Genomic DNA, 9908 nt, shown 5'->3' with positions numbered 1-9908 from the left:
CTCCGGTCCAAAGACATGCGGTACAGGTGAATTGGGTAGGCTAAATTGTCCGTAGTGTATGAGTGTGTGAATGTGTGTGTGGATGTTTCCCAGAGATGGGTTGCGGCTGGAAGGGCATCCGCTGCGTGAAAACTTGCTGGATAAGTTGGCGGTTCATTCCGCTGTGGCGACCCCGGATTAATAAAGGGACTAAGCCGACAAGATAATGAATGAATGAATGAACTCGTACAAATTCCTACGAATTAGCCACTAAACTGGCAAAACGTAAAATACTTACGTTTTCTTGTGAAATCAGGCTGGAAAATTTGATATTTCTAAATGTGCCATTGAGTTATCCCCAGATGTTGTTAACAACAAAATAAACACATATATGCAAAGAAAATAAACCTGATTAGTCTACAAATGAAGTTATGCATGATAAAATGAAATGACACACCGAAAAAGTATTGAACACATAAAGAAAGGAAGGTGTAGTTCAGCAGTGAAAGCCCAGACAGCAGCTGAAATCTCTCAGTAGTTCTTCAACAGCCCTCTGCCCTTCCTCAATGTAAATCAATATCAGCTGCTACATTAGCAGGAGGATGAAGATGAAACCAGGGTGGACATTTCAGCAAGACGATGATCCAAAGCACAGCCGAGGAGACTCTCAGATGCTTTCAGAGAAAGAAAATCAAGCTGTAGAATGGCCAAGCCAATCCCCTGACTTGAATCCAGTAGAGAATACAGAATAAAGCTCAGATTTAATAGACGAGACCCACAGAAGCTTCAAGATTTTGACACTCTGTGGGAAACTCACACTTGAGCAATGCATGTGACTTTAAGCTGCAGCACCAAAAAAGCCTTTTATATAAGATATCAAATATATTTCAGTAGTTCAGCTCCTTCTGCTTGAGCCATTTCAATCTTATTACACACAAATTGTTTCTCAGATTCGTCTGTTTTGTTTTATTTGTATACAGTATGTTTGTATTGTAAAGTTAAAGCAGATTTTGGTATAGCTTTTACCAAAATCTGGTTCAATTACGGTGACGTGGTGGCGCAGTAGGTAGTGTAGTCGCATCACAGCAAGAAGGTCACTGGTTCGAGCCTTGGCTGGGTCATTTGGCATTACTGTGTGGAGTTTGCATGCTCTCCTCACGTTCGTGTGGATTTCCTCCCCACAGTCCAAAGACATGCAGTACAGGTGAATTGGGGGAGCTACATTGTCTGTAGTGAATGAGTGTGTATGGATGTTTTCCAGAGATGGGTTGCAGCTGGAAGAGCCTCCGCTGGGTAAAACATGTGCTGGATAAGTTGGCGGTTCATTCCACTGTGGCGGCCCCATATTATTAAAGGGACTAAGCCAAAAAGAAAATGAAGCAGCCCCTTTACAACTATTATTTCCAGGATAAAACTTGACAATGTGTTCAATACTCTCCCCTCCCCCGCTGTATTTAATAGCTAAGGAGAAAAGAAAAGTTAAGGCTTTTTTAAATGATGGCAGCTTAAAGACGCCTCTCATATGGAGAATGAAGTCTCCTGCATTGCTCATGTATGAGTTTCACACAGACTTCAACAGAGTGTCAAAATCTTTATGCTTCTGTGGGTCTTGTCAGTCAAATCTGGGCTTTATTCTGTATTCTCCATTGGATTCGCATTAGGTGATTGGCTTGGCCATTCTACAGCTTGATTTTCTTCCTCTGAAAGCATCTGAGAGTCTATCAAATCTGAGCTTTATTATGCCCAAGTGAAATCTGCATGCACAGAAATCCACTGATACTTTTAGCCCATCACTGAGTCTATTTATTACCTCATGTAAATGTGCGTAAATATATATATTCATTCAGTTTTATACTATTTTCATTACTATTATTGACTAACATGCAAACGTTTATATGGTTTATGTACAATACAGTTTATTAAGTATTTTCTGTCTTTAGTAGATTTATTATTTGAGAGACTTGCTTTATTCATCAAACAAGTCAATCTAATTGGATTTACATTATCTTTAAATAAAATATCATATTTTATATTGCAGATACTATATTCTCAAATCATTCTTCATAAATACGCAGATTTTCATCACACTTCTGCAAAGAAATAGCAAAAGAATGTCCCTGGTTCTGCTTATTACTGTGATTTTATAATGCAAGTGTGTTACTTTCATTAATTGTTATTTTCTTTTGCAAATGCTTTAGTGCTTTAAGTTTCAGAGAAGTGCATCATTATTCATTCACTGATTTTCTTTTCGGCTTGGTCCCTTTAGTAATCAGGGGTAGCCACAGTGGAATGAACCGGCAACTTATTCAGCATATGTTTTACACAGCTGATGCCCTTTCAACCACAACCCAACACTAAAAACACCCATAAACACTCAGTTACACACACACACACACACACACACACTATGGCCAATTTACCGCATGTGTTTGGACTGTGGGGGAGACCGGAGCACTAGGAGGAAACCCACACCAACACAGGGAGAACATGCAAACTCCACACAGAAATGCCAACTGACCCAGCCGAGGCTCGAACCAGCAACCTTCTTGCTGTAAGGCGACAGTACTAACCACCGCGCCGCCCCAAATGCATCATTAATAAAATGTATTATTATTATCTGCATGTGTGTGTGTGTGTGTGTGTGTCAATATGAGTGCAGTTCTGGGTTTGTGTATCTATACTGTATGCATGTGTGTGTTTGAGTGTGTGTGTCTGTCTATATATACTGTATGTGTGTGTGTCTATGTGCATTGTGTGTGTCTATAGTCAGGTATTTGAGTGTCTATATGCATATGTGTGTCTATAAGAATGTGTTTGAGATAGTGTGTGTGTGTGTTTGTGTGTGTGTCTATATGTACTGTATGTGTTTGTCTGAGTGTGTGTGTGTGTGTGTGTGTGTGTGTGTGTGTGTGTGGTGTCGCTTGCTCACCTTGTGTCGCTTTCACACACCTGACATCTTCACAGGTACGCCAGCGAAAACATGCAGGCATTCTCCCTCACACACACTCCGAAAACCGAAACACCGAACATTTGCCCAAAACACGGATCAGCCTCAGGTTTAAGCGGTATTCCCAAACACACACGGAGCTCCAGAGGATTGCAGACAGGCACAGTAGGATCTGGGATTAAACAGGATACAGATGAGTGTCACTGTCTCTCACGCACACACATACACACACACCTTGGGTTTTCATGTTATATGTGGACTCTCCATAGCTGTTGTGTACAGACTGTATATTGTGTCCTCTTCCCCCAACACTAACCCTAAACCAACCCTCACACAAAACACTCTGCACTTTTACATCTTCACGATACTTCATTCTGTCTCATTTATCAGCCACATTCCTTGTAATGTCCCTATAAGATCAAAATTACTGGTATTAATATACTTGTGGGCACATTTGGTCCTAGAAATGTAACACACACATGCACAGACTAATTCACACACACTTACTGACTGATGAAAAATGTTGTTGACTGTAAGTATATTAGTTGATGAATGATTTATTATCTTCCGCTGTGTGAAAGATATGCCAGAATAGTTGGCGGTTCATTCCACTGTGGCAACATCTGATAAATAAGAGGCTAAGCTGAAGGAAAACGAATCAATTTATTATCTTGTAAATGTTGTAGTGCTATAAGAATATGTCCTGTGTCCTGCGATGTAAGGGAACTTAACCTTTTCTCTCTATGTGGAATAAAGTTGTTTCTTAAAAATCCCTCTCTCTAACAATCACATTTACTTTATTTTTATGAAGACTTACCATAGACAATACTGTTCAGCATGTTTCTACACTTTTACATTTTTAAAACACTAAATTTTGTGTGATTTATAAGCCGTTTTCCCTCGTGAGGGACAAAAAAAGTCCCCACTACGTCAAAAATTACTGGTATCACTATACTTGTGGGGACATTCGGTCAACCGGAAATCAAAAAAGATTTCTTATATAGTTATATAAAACACAATCGCAGGAAAAGTCCAGAAGGGGGACATTTGTAGTTGCAAATGAACAAGAATTAGGTCTATTTATATTATTACAGTAGTACAATTCCTCTACAATTATAATTACTGTATTTGCATTACATATAAAATGCGATTTGATAAATAATATGAATAATACTCTGTATAATTGCTCTTTAAACATTGATGTGAGGGTTATGGGTAGGCGTTAATAACATATAATTAATGGGTAACGTTAATCTAATACTTAGAAAATATTTCATGTTTAAAAATTTCGTTAACTTCCGGCCGCCGCTGTATCCCTTCTAGCAACAACCGTTATTACGATCGCTTCGATTAACGAAGTACATCTGAAACTCTCAATTAATCATAAATAAAACCATGATTTTTTCTTGAGGATCTTCTCTGCTTGATGTGTGTGTTTAAGACGTGTGTGTCGATTATTTTGTGCTCACCTTGAGGCCAGATTATCTGTCCGCTAATGTGCCCAGTCAGCTCTCTCCACTGATCGCCTGTAAACCCGCTAATCAGGTTAACTTGACACTTAGGAAACACACACCACACACTGACACAACACTCTATTATGCCACAAACACACACCGAGGGAATGTATTGATTTAAATAGTGCCAGTCAAAGATGAAACATACATACAGAAATCTGATAATATAGCAAGTTACATATGCCAATATGATGTTTTAGCTGGTCGACCAGCCTGGTTTAAAGGAGTTTGGGCCATTTCCAGCCTGGACTTAGCTGGTCAGGGAGATGACCAGCTAAAACCAGCCAGAGATTTTTTAAAATGTTATATTTTATACAACTATATTTATTTATGAAATTATAAAAGCTTCCCTAGTAGCAAAGAATTCTGGCCCAGATTTGGCATAAAGCTGGCACAGCAGGCATTCATCCGGCACTGGCATACAGCATGTGGCCTAAACATGGCCCGGGTTTGGCAGAGGTGGCACCGTTTTTAAGGCGGCACACAAGATTTGGGCCAGATGAAAAACGTAGTATTTGGCCTAGATTTACAAATTTGATAAGTGGGCCATGTGAGTTTGGCCAGTCTTGACCCACATTTAAAATACACTAAAATCATTTTTGAGTAAAGAAAAAAAATTCTACCAATCAGGTCACTTTGAGAAAAAGCGTGCCCATAGTGTGCCTAAAGCGCATCACTCCATGGGTTTATCAATTTCATCGTAATCGTGACACACCAACCTATCTGGCCCAGTTCAGGCCCAGTTATGAGTTATTAACTTGGCTGAGACTTGGCCCAGATATGGTCCGTGTTTGGCCCTTGTCTGGAAGCCAGATTTGGTCCAGTCATGTACCGTAATTCACTGCGGCATGTGGGCCAAGCAAAACCTGATTGTGTGGGCCAGAGCTGGGCCAGAGAAATTTTGCTATGTGGGTTATTTATCATGTTAGGGTTTTATAGTGTTCGTATAGTGATGTTCTTGTTGGGTCTGATGTAACATCGTTTTGCATTACAATTTATTGTGATGTTTTGAATGTCAAAATAAAGGAAACTGAACTGAACTGTTCAATTTTTATACTATTTTCATTACTATTATTGACTAACATGCAATCGTCTTTATGGTTTATGTATAATACAGTTCAAAAAGTAGTATTTTCGGTCTTTTGGTTGATTTATTATTATTTGAGAGACTTGCTTTCTTCATCAAACAAGTATCTAATTGGATTTGAAGTGTAAACTTTTAATAGAATTTCATATTTTATATTTCAGATACTATATTCTTAAAATTATTCTTCATAAGTCCTCAGATTTTCATCACACTTCTGCAAAGAAAAAGCAAAAAAAAAAAAATCCTGGTTCTGCTTATTACTGTGATTTTATAATGCAAGTGTGTTACTTTCATTTATTGTTATTTTCTTTTGCAAATGCTTTAGTGCTTTAAGTTTAAGAGAAGTGCATCATTATTCATTCACTGATTTTCTTTTCAGTTTAGTCCCTTTATTAATCAGGGATCGCCACAGTGGAATGATCCACCAACTTATCCAGCATATGTTTTACGCAGCGGATGCTCGTCCAGCCACAACCCAACACTGGGAAACACCCATACACTCTAATTCACACACATACACTATGGCCAATGTAGCTTATTCAATTCCCCTATAGCGCATGTGTATGGGCTGTGGGGGAAACCGGAGCATCCGGAGGACACATAGGCCAATATGATGTTTTAGCCTGGTTTTAGAGGAGTGTGGGGTATTTATAGGCTGATTTCAAGCAATTTCCAACCTGGTCAAGCTGGTTTAACTGGTCATTTCCCGGCCTGACCAGCTAAGACCAGTCTGAAAATGGCCAAAAATCCCTTTAAAACCAGGTTGATGGCAGCCTAGGCTATTTTAAGCTGTTTTTTCAGCAGGGAAGTGTGGGAGTGATCACTTTTGAAGCACTGTTACAGAATTTTATTTAGCTATAAATTTATCTCCCGAACTAGTGCTTCCAACAATACGATTATTCTGGGTTTATCAAATATAGAGGTCAGTTGCAGGCTATTAATCAGAGCGGTGCGGACATTAATATTGCTATATTTTGCTAATTGTTCTGGTTTTTTATGTTATGGAATGTTTTTATTTAAAATTTTTTCTTTCAAATTGGATTTGGAGTCTAACTAAGTTTGATATGTTCATATTTGGATTTTACAAATCTATTTGTCATATATGCAATTTATATTTGAATGTTTTGGAAAGTCTAGATGATGATTCTTTTGTTAAACGTGCTGTATGTAAGGTTTTGACTCTTCTAAAGTATAAAACACCATCATATGTGTGCAGATATTTCAGAAACATGCTCAGTGAACATTCTTGTTTATCTGAAAAACAATGCTGGAGTCAGATATTCTGCTTTGAAAATGTGCTTTATGTGCTGGAACGGCTGTCTTTGGTCATTTAACCCGCCCATTGCCAGTTAAGCCAATTAGATTTCAGCACCCGGGTTACCTTGGCGCAAACCTCATTTTCATTCATTCATTCAGTCAGTCAGGAAGGTTCTAAGAAAAGTGTGTCCGTGACCCAAATTAGACCTCTGGTGGACATTAGCAGACTCCGAGCCGCAGATTCAGAGTTCCACATGAGGTTGTTAGTTAGCAAATAAATTAAATATCACGAGTGTAAACATTAGGTGAGCAGATTACATTGTAACCCACAGTGTCCAAACAACATGCTACATGAATGATTTAAAGTAATAAGCAATTTGGCTGTTTGCACAAGACAAAACACGTCAGAAATGTAAACACAGCCATTCAGAAGCACATAATAGTGCACTCACTGCACTCCAGCCAAATGGTAAGCTTCATAATAAATGAATAATGAATACATATTAAACCTCTTTAACATGATTAAATGTAGATGTTGAATCACTGATATGTGTTGGTTTGCACTGAGTCTCAGTTCTGAAGTTCAGTTTTAGGCGGTTTATTTTATTTTCCAGATCTGAGCTGAACTATGTGCTGCTGCTTTTAGTAGTATGGCAATAAATGTCATTTACGATGGCATTCAAGCTCACATTATTAGCATTTAACACTGAATAAAGTAAATAAGCTGTACCTGAGCTAATCATTGTTTTTTTGTTGTTGTTGTTTTTTGTTTGTTTTTTTCAGCTGCAAGAAGCTGTTTTTAAAATATAAATTTCAGGTGTTGGTTTGGACACAAACTTTTTAAATATGAAAATATTTCTTCTAATGCTCGCTTCTGTTGGTCCTCAATCCGGCAACTGCATTTGCGTTTGTTTGGATCCAGGAATGCAATACCTAGTTCAACCACTGTGTGTGTCAAACTTACATACTGCACCTTTAAACTGATGGACACTGAAAGTACAGGCAATGTTATTTTTACTGCTTTATTATTGTTGTGTACAGAGCATCTGGTTATTTTAATACTATCGTCTTCTCATGTGGAACTATTTTATATGTTCATATGTGAACCTATAAGATTATAGTAAATATTTATAAAGATAAATGTGCATTTATTTTATTTTTTATTTTATTTTAATGGTTTTAAAAATGCAAATGGTCATTTTTCAATATAGTATATTTTATATTTGTGAAAACCAAACATGAGCTTGTGTGTGATTTACATATTGCCATATATATCAGGTTTCTGTTTGGGAAAAGCTGTAGTACAACATGTAGAAAAAAAGATTTGCAAATACATGGGAAAGACACAGATGCACAGCACCAGATTTTAATGTTGACAAATCAAGCCATCAAATGAGAGTAACACTGAGGTCAGAGGTCGCACTCTTAGTGGAAATGCACAGTTCTCACAGAAGGTCACATGCTAAAAACGACAAATCAGCTTTTCGATCTTTCTCCAGTGTCAATAATAGAAACATAATCAGCATAAATCAGTCTCGTTCATCTGTCAGTGTTTGTTTTTAAACAGTTTGCCCTGGTAGTAATGCATCCTGTTTGAGTTTCTGAGCCAAATAAATAAATAAATAAAATCGTTATCGTCAGTTTTTCCCATCATTTCCAGAAGACAGCCACTGAAATATCATTGAGTGTAATAGTTTATGTATCCAAAAATCTTGTCTGACATGATGAATGACTCTATTTGGCCTCAAAATACTCATTTGTCATCTGAAACCTTTAAACTCTGCCACTATCATTTACAAAATCATTCATAACTACAGCTCAGAATAACATGTTTCATTTTGACAAATGGAGCAGGACTGTGGCTCAGTGGTTAGCACTGTGGCCTCACAGTATGGTCTCTGGTTCAGTCCCGGCTGGGTCAGTGGTCATTTCTGTGTGGAGTTTGCAAAAGGTGCTTCGCTTTCCACTACAATCCAAACACATGCGCTATAGGGGAATTGAATAAGCTAAATTTTCCGCAGTGTAGGAGTTTGTGTGTGAATGAGTGTTTCCCGGTACAGGGTTGCAGCTAGAAAAAGGACTTGCAATGAAACGTACAACAAAACTCACCCTAAGTAATGCATTTCAGATTTGCAATAATGTATATAGCACCCTCTAGTGGATTTGTCATGTGAAACGTACAACAAAAGCACCCTAAGTATTGTAGACAGTGCCCTCTAGGGGTTTGTCACCTGAAATAATGTAACTCAGATTCATTTAAATGTAGACAGCGCCCTCTAGCGGATTTATCATCTTCAATATACAACAAAATGTACCCTAAGTAATGTATTTCAGATTCACAAAAACGTAGACAGCGCCCTCTAGTGGATTTGTCATCTGAAACGTACAATAAAAGCACCCTAAAAAATGTTGACAGCGCCCTCTAGTGGATTTGTCATCTGAAACGTACAATAAAAGCACCCTAAATAATGTTGACAGCTCCCTCTAGTGGATTTGTCATCTGAAATGTACATTAAAAGCACCCTAAAAAATGTTGACAGCGCCCTCTAGTGGATTTGTCATCTGAAACGTACAATAAAAGCACCCTAAATAATGTTGACAGCGCCATCTAGTGGATTTGGCATCTGAAATTTACAATAAAAGCACCCTAAATAATGTTGACAGCGCCCTCTAGTGGATTTGGCATCTGAAATGTACTGCAAAACGAACCTTAATTAATGCATTTCTGAATCACTGAAATGCAAGCAGCCACCTCTAGTGGATTTGTCACCAATAATACATAACAAAGTGCACCCTAAGTATTGTAGACAGCGCCCTCTAGTGGATTTGTCATCCGAAATATACAACTAAAGCCCGCTAAGTAATGTAGTCAGCGTCCTCTAGTGGATCTGTCATCTGAAATATGCAACAAAATGTACCCTAAATAATGTTGACAGCGCCCTCTAGTGGATTTGGCATCAGAAATGTATTATAAAATATATCCTAAGTTTTGTAGGCAGTCACGACGCCCTCTAGTGGATTAATCATCTTAAATATGCAACCAAATGTACCCTAAGTAATGTATTTCAGATTCACAAAAATAGACAGCGCCCTCTAGTGGATGTGTCATCTGAAACGTACAATA

At 38.0% G+C, this 9908-nt stretch overlaps 1 protein-coding gene across 1 annotated transcript in view; it reads right to left on the bottom strand.

Annotated features, from left to right (window-relative positions):
• Nucleotides 1-4600, bottom strand: part of cnga1b (cyclic nucleotide gated channel subunit alpha 1b) — a 19558-nt gene extending 14958 nt beyond the window's left edge. The window contains exons 1-2 of the mRNA XM_695944.11: nt 4396-4600; nt 2909-3098 (exon numbers count right to left, since the gene is read on the bottom strand). The gene's annotated coding sequence lies outside the window, so the exon portion shown is untranslated. The remainder of the gene's footprint in view (nt 1-2908; nt 3099-4395) is intronic.
• Between the last annotated feature and the right edge of the window lie 5308 nt (nt 4601-9908).

This window comes from Danio rerio, chromosome 23 (genome assembly GCF_049306965.1).
Source record: "Danio rerio strain Tuebingen ecotype United States chromosome 23, GRCz12tu, whole genome shotgun sequence".
NCBI lineage: Eukaryota > Metazoa > Chordata > Actinopteri > Cypriniformes > Danionidae > Danio > Danio rerio.
Note: the sequence above shows the minus strand (reverse complement) of the source record. Positions and strands in the feature narration are given on the sequence as shown.